Source organism: Mirounga angustirostris, unplaced genomic scaffold (assembly GCF_029215605.1).
Source record: "Mirounga angustirostris isolate CCGP_5_RB_7025 unplaced genomic scaffold, mMirAng1.0.hap1 SCAF_10, whole genome shotgun sequence".
NCBI lineage: Eukaryota > Metazoa > Chordata > Mammalia > Carnivora > Phocidae > Mirounga > Mirounga angustirostris.
In genome coordinates, this window is record NW_026991718.1 from 110753765 (window position 1) to 110769264 (window position 15500).

A 15500-nucleotide genomic window follows, 5' to 3' on the forward strand; every position below is an offset into this window, starting at 1 on the left:
GGGACTCACCACACAGTACCAGATGACCCACGCTAGCCTCCCAGGGTACCTTCTAGAAGCATCAGTCCCAGGGTACCTTCTAGAAGGGTTGCAGACTGCAGGGGATGTGGCACCACGTCCACCAGGAGGCGATGCGGGCTGTCTGAATTGTACTGCAGCGCCCCCAGGTGGATATGGGACATCACCTGGGGTCCCAATTTTATCCTCTGCACCTGTCCCTCCCCCAGGCCTGGGTGCCGGGCTGCTAGACCTCTGCTACATTTCCCCTAAGACCCAGGGACCAGCGACTCTGGAATCACCTGGGAGATGGCTAAGAGCTACAAAATCTCAGGCATGGCCCTAGACCTACTAAGTCAAGACCAACATTTTCAAAAGATCCCTGGGTGATTATATGCAAGTTAAAACAGCACTGTTATGGTTCTAAATGTATACGTACCCACAGCACAGTGTGGCATTTACCCCACGTGGCCCAGGATGTGCAGGCTCACACTTCCTGGTCTGTTTTCTCTCAATACATGTTAAGGAAGCTCACCAGCCCCGGGGGAAAAGAGGAATACTGGACCTAGCCCCATCAGCTGCTTCTCAGCCTCCTTCACTGCCAAGCCCTGACCCGGAAGAAAAAGCTGGCTGACCTATGGCCAGATCCCGTGAGGCCAAGCAGCCAAAATCCCAGGGAAACTGCTGGAGTGTGGTTCAAAATAATAATTAATTCCCAGTGTCTTGCCCCAGGGCCAAATCAGTGAACTAAGTAACCTGGGTGGCCTAACCCAGGGTGGGAGGCTGGGTCGCGGGTGCAAGAGACCAAGGGCCCACAGAAGCTTAGAGGAGGAACGGGCAGCCAGGGCTTCTACTCAGGAGCTGGTAGCAAGCAGGTCAGAGGCTGAAACTGAGGGCCATTACTTCCCACTCGTCCAGGGCCCAGGATTCCCTCAGACAGCCCTTAACTGTGTCAGTCAGGAGCCTCCCTCTCCTAAACAGGCCCAGGTGGAGTCGCAGCCCAGAGTGGACAATGATTAACTACCTCAGGCCTTCCCCTAGGGCCTCAGCAGTGCCAACCTGACCGCCAGGCCATCAGACAGACACGGGGGCAGTGCACCTTCCCAAAGTCAGATGTGGACATTCAGGAAAAAAATCTACCGCTAGGAACTAGACCCATGGGCACTGGGGGAAGGTTCAGGCAAGGAAACCAACCAACTCTAAGTGTCCTTGGCGACGTGGGCAGCAAAAATATCCCCTTTCGATTGCATAATTCGATCATGTGATTTCATACAAAATTCCTTCTCTGTAGTCTTCATCGTCCTGGGTTTGCATGGACAGTAACTTCCCTTGCCAGCTTACTGCCACAACACACCCCCGCATCTAGAACCCGTGCCCACTGAAAGATACCCCGTGCAGTTCCTCTTCCCCCTCTGACCACTCTACCCTGACTACATGCTAAGGCCCACCTCCAGGCATGTGCTCCTGCCGCCCCCCTTCGCCTGGAAGCCCTCCCCATCCCTACCACATATCTGCTGGTTACTCAGACTTCAAAACCACATGGGTCAAGTCAGGAAGCCTTCTCTCAATACACTTCTCCAAAAAGCATCATCTGGCCCTCCTCACATAGGTAAAGAAATCCTCTTGCCTAATAATACAGTAATTTTTTCAGTATTTACTACTATATATGCAACACTTCTGTGCTTTTCCTGTATTAACTCATTTAATCTTTAAATGTGGTACAAGGGCGCCTGGGTGGCTCAGTCATTAAGCCTCTGCCTTCCGATCAGGTCATGATCCCAGGGTCCTGGGATCGAGCCCCGCATCGGGCTCCCTTGCTCAGTGGGAGGCCTGCTTCTCCCTCTCCCGCTCCCGCTCCCGCTCCCGCTCCCCCTGCTTGTGTTCCTTCTCTCGCTTTGTCTGTCAAATAAAATCTTAAAAAAAAAAAAATAAGTGTGGTACATATGATCCCTGTTTTACAGATGCACAAATTGAGGCAGACAGATTAAGCAACATAATACACACTGGACCAATGTGGCTTGTTCAAATGTTCAAATCAAGTCCCGAAAACGTTAAGAACACACAAACTTAACTACATGCTCTTGGCAACAGGAAGAAACTAGCACCAGAAACTGGTGTGTGATGGTAGATAGAAATCACCCTCACCTCTTCCCACCACTTCCTGAATACTATGGCCCCCAAGACAAGCCAACTGCTTTACCTAGTGTGATCATTCCAGTGCTAGAGAATCAACGGGCTGGGTTACCTCCCTGAAAGAGGTGGAACCTCCCTGAGGGATTTTTTCCGTGCTGGCTTAAGAACTGTGCCTTGCCACCCCACTGTTCTAACAGTTCCTGGGTCCCTACCCTAAGCTAAAGGCAGTACACAAACCACCCTTAACCCCCACCCAATCCTGAGGCAGGTCCTGTTATCAACCTGCTTTCCACAGGCTCAGATGAATTAATTAAGTCACCCAACGAGGTGGAGGAGCCAAGACTCATGCCTAGGCAGTCCAGGGCACGTGCCTTAACTGCTGTGCCTGGGACAAGGCAGTCGTGAATTCTAGTTTTAAGAACAATGCATCACCCATCCCAGGGGCTACAGGAACTTTGTGGCAGAGGGACATGATCCTCCAGCTGAGTGTTTACCTTCACAAGAGGTGATGGTTTAACCTCTTGATGCGGGGTGAACTCTGACCCTTTCCCAGAGGCTGGGGTCCGGCATGTGATTTAGGGCAGGGCAGCAATGTGGGGTGGGCTCACCCGCAAGGTTCTCCCTGCAAGGCACTGCCTCATTAGCGCAGGGTGCCTGTGTCCCAACTGAACCAGGTCAGACGTGTCCAAATGCAATGTGGCAGACAGAAGGATGGGTGGCACCCCCAATTAGACTCAGGGAGGAGGCCCAGGGACCTGCCCCCACCCCAACCCAGCTATAAAGCTGAGAAGTGACGTCATTCATTTCCTCCAGGCTGGTACCAGCAGCAGACCTATTTCACAGCACCCTGTAAATGGTAATTGCGTTAATTAAATGCACAATACAGGAAGGGGGGTTGGTGGGCATGACGGGGAAGTGGGTGGAAGGGGGGGGCCACGTGGGCATCCCTGCCCCACCCTGAGTCCCCCAGGGCTTAGAGATTTGGTGCAGGAAAAAAGGAGCTTGAAAGATATTCCCACCTACCCTATTTAAAAAAGTCCTTCTCCACAGCCTGTGGGAGGGAAATCTAGACTACTGAATCCTCCCCACCTTGACTGCTCAAGTCTTTCCCAGCTGTTCCCATTGTCCAAGATTCCAAAATAGTTGAGATGGAGCAATTACCGTGTACCTCATCCAAAGAGAGAGCTTACTCTTAGGATTCCCCCTTTCCCAGAGGAGTAAAGCTCAAGGAAACAGATGGGCAGATTGCTTGCCCAGGCTTGCACAGCAACTAAGGGATGGAGATTTAGGCCTAACCCAGGAGCCAGACCTTAAAAGACATTTTAAAACTAATATGCTAAGTACAGTTATAAAAGTGAAGCCTGGGGACACCTCACCCAGGTGAGCAGAGCGAAAGGAGGGTACCCAGGCAGTGGAAACAGTTAAGTACAAAGGTAAGGGGGCTGGAAAGAGGCTGCCCCCCTGGCTGGTGGCAGGGAACAGGGTCCCAGAATTCAGGGCCTTTGCTTGATCTTTAGGAATCTTTGCTGATTTCCAAAAATAGCCAGATTCACAGGCAAGCTGGAATGAAAAAGCCCTCAAGTCTTTCTAGAACCCCAGTCTTAGCATTTGTGAAATCAAATGACCCCACCATAATTCCCTGGGTGGTTCACGCTAGGGATCCCAAAGCGGAGGACACAACCCTGAGAAGCTGGAGTGTCCACATTTTCATGTGCCATCCTGCCAGACTTCCCAGCTCTGCCTCACAAAGGGACGCATCCCTTCATCATGGTGATTCAGAAGGAGTGTGGAGGATTGCTCAGTGCCTCTAGGCCATGGCTACATGCACCACTGTCGTTGTACAGTAAAAACTGGGTTTTGGTATATTGATCAGAATTATCTAAACAACTGATCCACGCAGGGGTCAAATTGGACAAGTATAAAAACCTAGCTGTTCCTGGGGCGCCTGGGTGGCTCAGTCGGTAGAGCATGCAACTCCTGATCTCAGGGTTGTGAGTTCAAGCCCCACACTGGGTGTAGAAATTACTTTAAAAAATTAAAATCTCGGGCGCCTGGGTGGCTCAGTTGGTTAAGCGACTGCCTTCGGCTCAGGTCATGATCCTGGAGTCCCGGGATCGAGTCCTGCAGCGGGCTCCCTGCTCGGCGGGGAGTCTGCTTCTCCCTCTGACCCTCCTCCCTCTCATGCTCTCTGTCTCTCATTCTCTCTGTCTCAAATAAATAAATAAAATCTTTGAAAAAAAACAAAAAACCTAGCTGTTCCTTGCAGCATTGCTCCTATTAGCAATATACTAACAAAACACCTAGATGTTCCTCAGTGGACTGGAATTACCCTTTAGCTAATTCCCAGAAAAAGAAAAAACTGAGGTGCCTGGCTGGCTCAGCTCGTGGACTCGATCTCGGGGTTGTGAGTTTGAGCCCCACTTTGGGTGTAGATTCCTGAAAAATAAAATCTTAGAAGAAAAAAAAGAAAAGGAAAAACTAGGAATATACAGAAAGATCTGAAAAGACAGGGCAACTTAAACCAGAGCTTGGAGTCAAGCTTTTTGCCCTACAAACAAATGCACTCGGCCCCCTTCCCCTACAGTTCTTTGGGTAACTCTTGGAAGGGTGTGCAAATGTGCAGAGGAAACCATCGGTAACTCAGACAATGATGGGTGGGGCAGCGATGGGTGGGGCAGCATAAGGAGCTGAGGATTCTGAGAGCTGCCATATCCACCCCTGTGGCCATGTGTCCCTTAGAGCAAAGCTGGAGCCAAAGAGCCCTCTGCCCTCTCCCCTGGGCGGCGGGGGGGCGTTAAGGGAAGAAAAGACCAATGTTCTGTAAAGCCACTGCCTGGGTGCTACCCCCCACAGTAGGCTACTCCTGTCATTATATCCAATGCCTTAAATCTCAACTGTCTGCATACAGAGGCAGTGGGGACAGAGATTGAGCCTTTAAGAGGGCATACCAACAAATGCCAAGTGTCCATATGCTGTCACATAGGATTCTACTGCTAACAATCAGCTCAGCCCAAAACTCTTACCAAGACCTATATGCAAGGATGGTCACTGCTCTCCTGTTTATCATGGCAAAAGCTGCAAACACATGACTGCAAAGGCATCTGGCTAAATCCCATTCAGCCGTATGTGATGGTAGTTGAGACGGTGAACGAGGTACCAACTAGCAGATAGAGCTGTGTCAAGTGAAAGTCTGTATAATAACACAATCTCAGTTGTTAATGTTAACATATGCATTAAGCCATGTTCCTCCAGCATTTTTTTTTCCGAACTGTAAAAAGTCACGTCTCTTGGGAGGGTAGCTTATGAGTTAACTACCATATGCCCTTGTTACGTTTACAGTCAGATGCTGCCCAAGAAACATTTCTTCCAGTGAAAATGGCCATTAGTCAATCTAAAGTTACTTGTAGGGGCGCCCGGGTGGCTGGCCCAGTCGGTTAGGTGTCTGCCTTTGGCTCAGGTCAGGATCCTGGGATCAAGCCCTGAATCCAGCACCCTGCTCAAGGGGAGTCTGCTTCTACCTCTGCCCCTCACACTGCTCATACTCGAACTCTCACTCTATCTCAAATAAATAAATAAAATCCTTAAAAAAAAATTTTTTTTAATAAAGTTACTTGTATATGGTAGGAGGTAGGCATCTCATTTTTCCCTTTAAGGAAAGCCAAACACTTGTAATGACGTGAATGTCCCAACTCCATTTATTTAAAGATTTTATTTATTTATTTGACAGAGACACAGCGAGAGAGGGAACACAAGCAGGGGGAGTGGGAGAGGGAGAGAAGCAGGCTTCCCGCCGAGCAGGAAGCCTGACGTGGGGCTCGATCCCAGGACCCTGGGATCATGACCTGAGCTGAAGGCAGACGCTTAACGACTGAGCCACCCAGGCGCCCCCCAACTCCATTTCTTTTAAAAAGTTCCTCTATATACGTAGAATGTTTCTGGGCTCACTTTTCCTTTTGGTATTTAACCCTTGCCACCCCTTTTAATCATCACAGCTTTAGAATAAGCATCATATATGCTAGGGCAAGCCTGCCAACCTTACTGAAAAGTTTCGTCAACTTTCTCCTTATACATCTCAAACATCCCTTAGTTTATACATTTTCTCATTTCTGTTTCCCTTTTCTAGCCCCAGATTTTTCTAGGGAGTCTAACTCTGCATGCAAATAAATTTAGACAACATTCCTAGTTGATTCAACATGGAGAGGACTTACAGATTACCTCTACCATAATCAGAAAGTAAGTCCTGGTACATTATTTTTTAAAAGACAAAGGGTGGGGGGGGTGCACCTGGCTGGCTCGGGCAAAAGAACATGTGGCTCTTGATCTCAGGGTCGTTGAGTTTGAGCCCCACATTGGGTGTAGAGATTACTTAAATTAAAAAGAAAGACAAAATTTTCACAATACAAAGAAAAACTAGGGGATAGCAAGTAGGAGAAATGGGTGAAGATGGTCAAAAGGTACAAACACCCAGTTATAAGTCAAGTCCTGGGGAGATAATGTAGTACAGCATGGTGACTAAAGTATTGTTCATTTGGAAGTTGTAGACAGATCTTAAAAGTTCTCATCACAAGAAATAAATTTTAACTATGTGAGATTTATAAAATAAAGGAATTGTGTACTGAAATTAGCTTTTCAAAAAAGCCCATTATCTCATATAAGCCGCTTTAAAAAAAAAAAAAAAAAAAACTAGCTGTAAGTACCTGGTATGGGTTTTGGGTCTGCCCATCTCAACACGATGATGAATGAAGCAGGCCTGTAGATAAAGTAGTAGACACAAGCAGGTCCTCTAGAGGGTCTTAACCCAACACATCTGTGCATCCTGCCACTTCTGTGGGTCCAAGTCAGGTGGGGACAAATTTCTCAAATTTAACAGCACTTCAATCCACATTCTACTCCTTGCTTAGCTGTGTGGCCATAGATAATGGGTGACAATCATATTTAATACTGAGCAATCACTCTGTACTCTGCTTACAGCTTAACACGTAACATCCTAGGACAGATCCGGACACTGGGAAAGGCCAGTCTTTTTTTTTTTTTTTTTTAAAGATTTTATTTATTTATTCATTAGAGACAGAGAGAGAGGCAGAGGGAGAAGCAGGCTCCCAAGGAGCAGGGAGCCCGATGCGGGACTCGATCCCAGGACCCTGAGATCATGACCTGAGCCGAAGGCAGACGCTTAACCATCTGAGCCACCCAGGCACCCAAGGCCAGTCAACCTATGCATCAGGTAAGAGTTCCTGCTATGCTTCAGGAGCCATGCTCAGCACTGAGAATCACAGGCAAAGGCCAGACAGCCCGTGCTCATGGAGCTTCCAGCTGGCTTAGGAGGAGGATAGGGAAAAGGCTAGGTGATAGATGAAACAAGGTTGGTTCACCCCAAAACCTACACTGCTCTTTCTTCCACTATAGAGACCCTTTTGCCAAAAGCTCAACAGGACAAGATTTTGCCCATACCTCTGTGCACACTTGCTCAGAATTTTCCAAGTCCTATCCTCCAGCTGTTGCGCACACAACCCAGAAAATCTCTGCCACGGCACCTGCCCATTCAGGCATTTTAGCCTAGTTAACACTCCAGTTCTCACCACAGCCCGGGTAAGCGGCTTCCTTCTGCTGCTCACCCTTCAATGTCTCCTCCGGCTTCCAGACCACAGGACTCAGGCAGACCAATGCCTTAGTCAAGCCAGAGAGGCCATCACTCCTCCAGCCAGACTGAAACATAGGATACCTGCTTGAGCCTGAGATCTCTCCAGTACCCCTTCCCTGCAGCCAGGCCTCCACCTCTCAGGCAAGGCACTGGAAGATCCCTCTGCTCTGGGGAAGGCGACAGACCCAACAACAGAGAACATCCTTCACATTTTGGGAGACCCAAAGCTAAGTGCAAATCACTGCCCCACAAAGCAATGCTCCAGTTTAACTCTCAATTTTGGTCCTTCTTAATTATGAAGATCAAGCTCAAAATTTAAATATTAAAAATGAAAACAGTAAAAAAATACTCAGAAACACTGGACGGAAAACTAAACACCAGAATTAGTATCTTCAGGAAGATAAAAGATGTATCCAAAAAACAAGATGAGGACACCACTGCAAATGGAATTTCTGGGGCAAGGGCTCTCAAAACCTAGAAGACCAAAAACATGGCACCTGTAGTCAGCTGAGCATCCAACTCTTGATTTTGGCTCAGGTCATTATCTCAGGGTCCTGGGATTGGGACCTGCATCAGGTTTCATGCTCCAGGGGGAGTCTGCTTGAGGATTTGCTCTCTCCCTCTGCCCCTCCCCTTGTTCATGCGTGCTCTGTCTAAAATAATGTTTTAAAGATTTTATTTATTTATTTGGGAGAGTGTATGTGGGGGGATGAGTGGGGGGTAGGGTCAGAGGGAGAGAGCAGGCTCCCCGCTGAGCAGAGAATGGTCAGAAGAAAGAACAGAAGAATGGCCAGAAGCTCAACATCTGACTAATAAGAGCTATAGAATGAGAGGACGGGGTGCCTGGGTGGTGCAGTCAGATGCTGACTGTTTCAGCTCAGATCCTGATCTCAAGGTGCTGCAATTGAGCCCCACCTAGGGCACCACACTCGGCAGGGAGTCTGCTTGAAGATTCTCTCCCTCTGTCCCTCTCCCCCACTGGTGCACACACACACTCTCCCTCTCAAAAATAAATAAAATCTTTAAAAAAAAAAGAAAAGAGGGGTGCCTGGGTGGCTCAGTCGTTGGGCGTCTGCCTTCGGCTCGGGTCGTGATCCCAGAGTCCTCTCCCACTCCCCCTACTTGTGTTCCCTCTCTCGCTGTGTCTCTCTCTGTCAAATAAATACATAAATAATCTTAAAGAAAAAGAAATGTATTCTCTCAACCTCAGCAGGTTGTATTCTCTCAACCTCACCAGGCCCAACCATGTCAGGGCTCCTCCCGCTGGACCTCCTCCCACACCCGCTCAGCATCAACCTGTCCTCAAATGGAAATGTATTGGTTAAGAACCTTGAGCCGCAAACAACTCTCTCTCACCCATCTATTCTGTCAGTTTTGGGAATCCATTATTTCCTGCTAGTCTTTCAATGGCTACCACTCTCCCACAAATTTCAAAGACTATAAAAGACAATTTTCGGGGTGCCTGGGTGGCTCAGTCGAGTAAGGGTCTGACTTCGATCTCAGGGTCCTGGATCAAGCCCCAGAGTCCGGATCTGCAGTCAGAGAGGAGTCTGCTTGACCCTCTCCGTATGCCCTTCCCCCCCCCCACTTGTGCTCCCTCTGTCCCTAATAAAACCTTTTTAAGTCAAAAATAGGGGTGCCTGGGTGGCTCAGTCGGTTAAGTCTGCCTTCGGCTCGGGTTGTGATCTCAGGGTCTTGGGACTGAGCCCCATGTTGGGCTCCCTGCTTGACGGAGAGCCTGCTTCTCCCTCTCCCTCTGCCTCTGCCTCTGCTTACCTGTGCTCTCTGTCAAAATAAATAAAATCTTTTAATAAATAAATACATTTTAAAAAAAGACAACTTCCTGGAAAATTAGAGTTTGATCCTGAGACACAAAACTAAAGCAGAGAGAGAGAGAAGGCAGAGGACAGGCAGGGGTTTGCAGTAAGGCAGAGCCCATAGATCGCAAGGTTTTAATGAATGAAAATCTCTGCGGGGGAAGTGAGAGGCAACTTTGGTTAAAAAAAAAAAAAAAATAGCAGAAGCCAATGGTGGCAGATTCCAGAGAATCTTTCCCCACTGCCCTCCAACACTGTCCTCCAGCTGCGTGGGAAGGCAGCCCCAATGGTGACCATAGTGCTAAGGACCTCACCAATTGAGCCACCTTTCCTTGCCACTGTCCTCTCCTTGCGTTCCAGTCCCTTCTTTTAGAAAGGCCTCCTGGTCCTGTCTACATGGAAATGGAGAGGCCCCAAAATGAAAACAAAACATTGATTACTTTCGGACTGTGAAATTACAGGTGATGACTAGTTTCTTCTTGGCATCGGAGGATGGTAAATTTGATTTTCATTTGCCTCAAATATTTCTTGAATGTCATTTTTTTAAATATTTCAATTCCCTACACAAAGCAGGCCCTCCTCATTCTTTGCTTATTCCCTGGAAAAAACTCAGGAATGCTAACTGGGATATTTCCCTCAGGAAGTAAATAATAACCACTTGCCAATATTTGAGTGTTTACTACATAACATGCAGTATTTTTTATTTTTTAGTAATCTCTACACCCAATATAGGCCTTGAACTCACAACGGGAGATCAAGAGTTACATGTTCTTCCGACTAAGCCAGCCAGGGGCCCCCGTAACATGCAACATTTACTGAATTTTTTAATCTAGAGCAACTCAACTGACTTAAACATCCCCTGCAACTGGCCAACCACTGTTGGCCAATTTACAGATGGAGCAACTGAGGATCAAGCCAGCGACTTATAAATGGAGTATATACATGAATCCAGACTTGATTCTAATGCCCAAACCCCCTTGTTGACTCAGACGGATAATATAACCCAGGGGATAACAGGTTTTTATAATACAGCTGACAATACGGGTTTGAACTACATGTGTCTTATATATTAATTTTTTCAGCAAATAGTTGAAAACTTTGGAGACTTCCAATAATTTGAAAAAACTCAGATGAACTGCATAGACTAAAAATACTAAAAAAATTAAGTTAGGTATTATTCTTAGAATTATAGAATACATGTAACATGAAAAATATGTGTTAACAGACTTATCAGTAGTGTTTCTGGTCAACAGTAGGCTATTCAACTTGGGGGGAGTCAAGTTAAACTGGATTTTCAAGTGGAGGGGGCAGGAAGGCAGTGTCCCTAACCCCTGCGTTGTTAAAAGGGTCAACTGTACTTAGGTTAGGGACCCCCCTTTATTTTGTGAATGAACAACTAAAATAAAAGGATCTGGATTCCATTTAGTCCTGATGATATAACTACACCGGGTAGATGTGGACTTTTACCCACTTCACAGATTGGAACGAGGATCTCCAGAAATGTGATCCATGTGCAGGCTTGCTCTGCATTCACCAGGCCACTTCCTCCAGCCACGGCCAGATATAGGAGCACCTGTAGTGGACTGTTCTCTTCTGGAGGGAGGCACTGCCCCGGGATGGCGGCAAATGTGCAGTGTTCTGAAAAGCACTAACCACCAAGGTGCGGAAGCAAGTGGGCTGCATAGCACCTTGGTCCCATCAGCTACAAGAGGAAGAGATCAGCCCCCACCAAGAAGGGAGACAAATCTGCCCGTCACTTTACAAATAAAAGGATGGTCTGCTAATGAAACGAGGAATTCTGCACTTCTCTGGTCCACCAAGAAACTAAAAAATCAACCCGAGTTCACAATTAAAAAAAAAAAAAAAAAAAAACACATGGGGCACCTGGGTGGCTCAGTCGTTAAGCGTCTGCCTTCAGCTCAGGTCATGGTCCCAGGGTCCTGGGATTGATCCCTGCGTTGGGCTCCCTGTTCGGCAGGAAGCCTCCTTCTCCCTCCCACTCCCCCTGCTTGTGTTTCTGCTCTGGCTGTCTCTCTGCAAATAAATAAAATCTCAAAAAACAAAAACAAAAACAAACACAAACATCTCACTAACACAAGAATGATTCTGGCCAGAGGCCCTGTACCTACCAAGGGCTGGATGATGGGGGGGGGGCCCGCGGGTATTTGTCATGGTATAGGACCCAGGACCCAGGAGGAGTTAATTTCTGATTAAATTGGAAAAGGTGTCTGAGCCTGAAGCCTGGACAGCTGGCATGAGAGCTGGTCTGAGAAAAAAGGAATCCTCTTTTTTTTTTTTTTAAGATTTTATTTATTCATTTGTCAGAGAAAGAGCACAAGCAGGAGGAGAAATAGGCAGAGGGAGAAGCAGGCTCCCCGCTGAGCGGGGAGCCTGATGCGGGACTTGATCCCAGGACCCTGGGATCATGACCTGAGCAGAAAGCAGACGCTTAACCAACTGAGCCGCCCAGGCGTCCCAGACAAAAGGAATCCTAAGGTAAGTTTTCCTGAAAGGAGAACTTGCCCACACTCCAAATTGGAAGCAGGTCCCCAGGGCTGCAATAATGAGGGGTGACAGGCACCATTTGGTTGCAGGCCCCACGTGGCTGGAGGAAGGAAAGGAAGGGAAGCAGCCTCCCCCACTCCCCACCTCCCACCTCCCACCTCCCTTGCTCCTCCCTTTCACCCCCTGCAGCTCCCAGATACTCTCCCTCCCCTTCTAGCCTTTGAAGGGGGGTGGCTAGGACTATGGCTTTAAGGGGCAGGATGGAGCCAGCCCCAACCCCTTTGTCTGGGCCCTCTCCACCCCAACAGGGTAAGGTAAAGGACCTCACTTAGCTCTGCAATTACGCCTCCAAGGTAGGCCTCAAGCTTTTGGGGGGGGGGGTAAAATGGCCCCAACCCATAAAAGAAAACCCCGGCTCCTTTCAAAAGGGAACAAAGGCGTTCCTTCCTGCCAACTCCCAAATTGAGGACAATGATTTGGAAAAGCTTTCATAGCTGAGAGGAATAGAGTACCTAGGAGGAAGGCAGGATAGGCGGGGCCAGCAGAGGTCCCTCCCTTCAACTCCTGTTCTCATTAATCGTTACCCTAAAAATAGGGGCGATCGGTTAACTAATACAGATGTCATCATTCATCACATACTATATACCAAGCACTACCCCATCAAGCCCTTACCAAACCCAGTGTGGTAGGGGCTATTTACACCTATCAGACACCTAAAGAATATGGAGGGTTAGAGGTTAAATCGTGAATAAAACTGATTTCATTCTTATCCAACCTGGAGTTATTAGTAAGATTGTTCCTATTTCGCAGACGTAGTAACTGTAACCACAGAGGGAAATGGACTTGGTGGGACAAATTTAAATACATGCAAAGATCTATGCATGTCCTTAAAAAGGGCAGCCAGCTCACCTCACAAGGATGCTAACAGTGGCGGACTTTCTTTGAATGGTTACTGTATACCAGCCCCATCATCATTTCCACCCTGGAAATCATGGCAACCTTGAAACCCATTGGGGGGCGGGGGGAATGGCCTCAAGAAGCCACAGCAGGTGTTGGAGAGGAGGGCAGGGGTAGCTCTGAGGGCACCAGAAGGGATATCCCTCCCCAGCAAAATTACCACCAGTCCAAACCCACAGCACCCACAAATCAGGAGGCGGTTCAAAACTCATAGCGTCCTTAACGGTCTTTACTTCATGAACCCTCTCAGCTTGGGGGGGGGGGGGCGGAGGGAGATGAGGAAGCACAAGGGCTCAGCCTCTCAGGCCAGGGGATAAGGGAGAAAGGCAATCTGGAGGTCGAAGCACAGTCCTGGGGCTGAGTCCAGAGGGCTGCCCTTCTTTGCCACAGGTGAGTGAATCCAGCAGGAAAGCCTGGGCCCAAGAACGGCTCCCTGCTGCTAACTTCCTAAGTTCACCCCACAGTCTCTCTTGGCTTCCACTTTTTCTCCTGCGAAGTGGGACTCATCACCTACCCTCCGACAATCAGAAGAGGGATGCTATTCTTCTGGGAGGTGGCGCTACAGCTTTTGAGACCTCAGTTTGCGGAGTGTGGGAAGTGGGACCAGCTTCATCCCGGAAGGGGAAAAATGGAAAGTGAGCCCCCAGGGCAGGCAGTGTGACCGGGGCAGGGCGGCGCCACCCCGACCCGGCTCCTCCCCCGCCAGGTGTGCACAGGGAGAGGGCAGCCCTTCCTCGCCGGGGTGGCTCATCTAGGGAGGACCCCGAAAGACCACCCCTCTGGCGCACACCCTGGCCCACCTGCTCGCCCGCACATCCACTAGTTACCTTCTATCCCTGGGAGGGGAGAAAACGGCCCCTTAGCCTGAAACCCACAGGTCTAAGTCATGAAGGACGGACGCCCACCTTCCTGGCTGAATTCCTTCCCCCGCCTATAAGGAGGCTCGCTCTGAAGCCGAGGGCAGGTAAGGACACCCCCTCCCGATGACCGAAGCTTCTTCCTCCCCTCCTCTCCGGAGGGACACGTCCTCCCCTCGACTCTAGACCGCAAGAAGGCCACCCGTCTCCCTCCCTCGGGACGAACTTCTCTCCCTCGGGGTCTTGGGAATACAGCATGAGGATCCCACTCGTATCCCTTCAAGTCACATGTCCTTTCCCCCCCTTTTCCTTCTTGCCACAGGTGGTCCACCCCTCCTCCCCTACCATGCCGGGTCTCCAGCCGGATGGGAGCCGCCTCCCCCGGACGTCCCAGGAAGAGGGTCCCTCCTGGCAGTCCCGGGACCCCTCCGCTGTCCCCTCCCCCACCAGGCCCGGACCCCCGGACTGACGAGCCTCCCCGGGGCCACGGGGCGCTCACCTGCCGAGAACCTGGCTCGGGCGCCGCTCTGCGGGCGAGCCGCGGGTCGGGACAGGCTGGCGGGAGGCCGGCGGGCGGCCGCGCAGGGCGCTCGGCTCGCGAATCTCCGGCGCCGATCGCCGAACTACGTTTACTTGGGCCACTTAACCCCCGCGCTGCCGGCCTGGCGCGGCGGCCGCCCGCTCGCCGGCCTGCCAGTGGGCCGGTTGCGTCCGTCGGGGGGCGCTCGGAGCGGCCACGCGGGCTGCGGCCGCGGGGCTGGGGGGCGGCTGCTGCGCCGAGGCAGCTCAGGCCTGACCGGGCTGCGAGAGTGGGTGGGGAGGGGGCGGTGCCGAGGCCCCTTGTAACCCCGGCCTGGCGCTCGCCCCGCCCCCGCCCGGGGGCGCCCCCGCCGCAGCCACTCAGAGCCGGCCCCGGGCGCGGGGGGTGGGGGGGGAAACGGGGGGTGGGGACGAGGGAAATTTGAAATCACTTCGGAGCCTCCCCTCCGCCCCTCCTCCACAGGCGCCGCCTCCCGTCCCCCCCCGCCTGTTAAATCACCCATCGGGCTAACAGACCCTAATGGGGCCCTAGCCGACATCACCCCCCAAACACACACACACACACACACACACACACACTGGGACTCAGCGGGGGCCCCCTGTCCCCGCCCCCCACCCTGAGCAGGATGCGCGGCCCAGAGAGGGACGTGCCCCCACTGGAGTCACACAGCGGCGGAGTCTCCCCTCTACCCCCACCTCCAGCCGCAATGCCACCTGGGCGCTGCCGTGCCTCAGCCAGTCAGTCACCCCCTCTGGACCCTCGGACAGGTCCTTCCTTCCTCCCACCCTGCTGGGCCTTTGTCAGCCATCTTGAGGGGAAGGGAGAGGAGAGCAGACAGGGAAGGCGGCCGGGTCCTTTGCCGCCTGGGTTCTCAGGTCCAGCCGGCCTCACAAGCAGAAGAAGCCCCACTCTTAGGTCTCAAGTGCCTCTGCCCTTAAAGGGTGTTGAACTATTGGAAAACAGTACTTCCTAATATTTATTGTACCTGGTATTTATATCCATATATTTGTTTATCTGTTCATTGTGTGTTTCTCCACACATTAGACTGCGAG

General features: G+C 50.5%; 1 protein-coding gene across 3 annotated transcripts in view; it reads right to left on the reverse strand.

Moving 5' to 3' along the window:
* The window catches only part of DNMT3B (DNA methyltransferase 3 beta), a 42517-nt gene extending 27816 nt beyond the window's left edge, over nucleotides 1-14701 (reverse strand). For all 3 annotated transcript variants that reach the window (XM_045885535.3, XM_045885534.3, XM_064572934.1), the window contains exon 1: nucleotides 14407-14701. The gene's annotated coding sequence lies outside the window, so the exon portion shown is untranslated. The remainder of the gene's footprint in view (nucleotides 1-14406) is intronic.
* Between the last annotated feature and the right edge of the window lie 799 nt (nucleotides 14702-15500).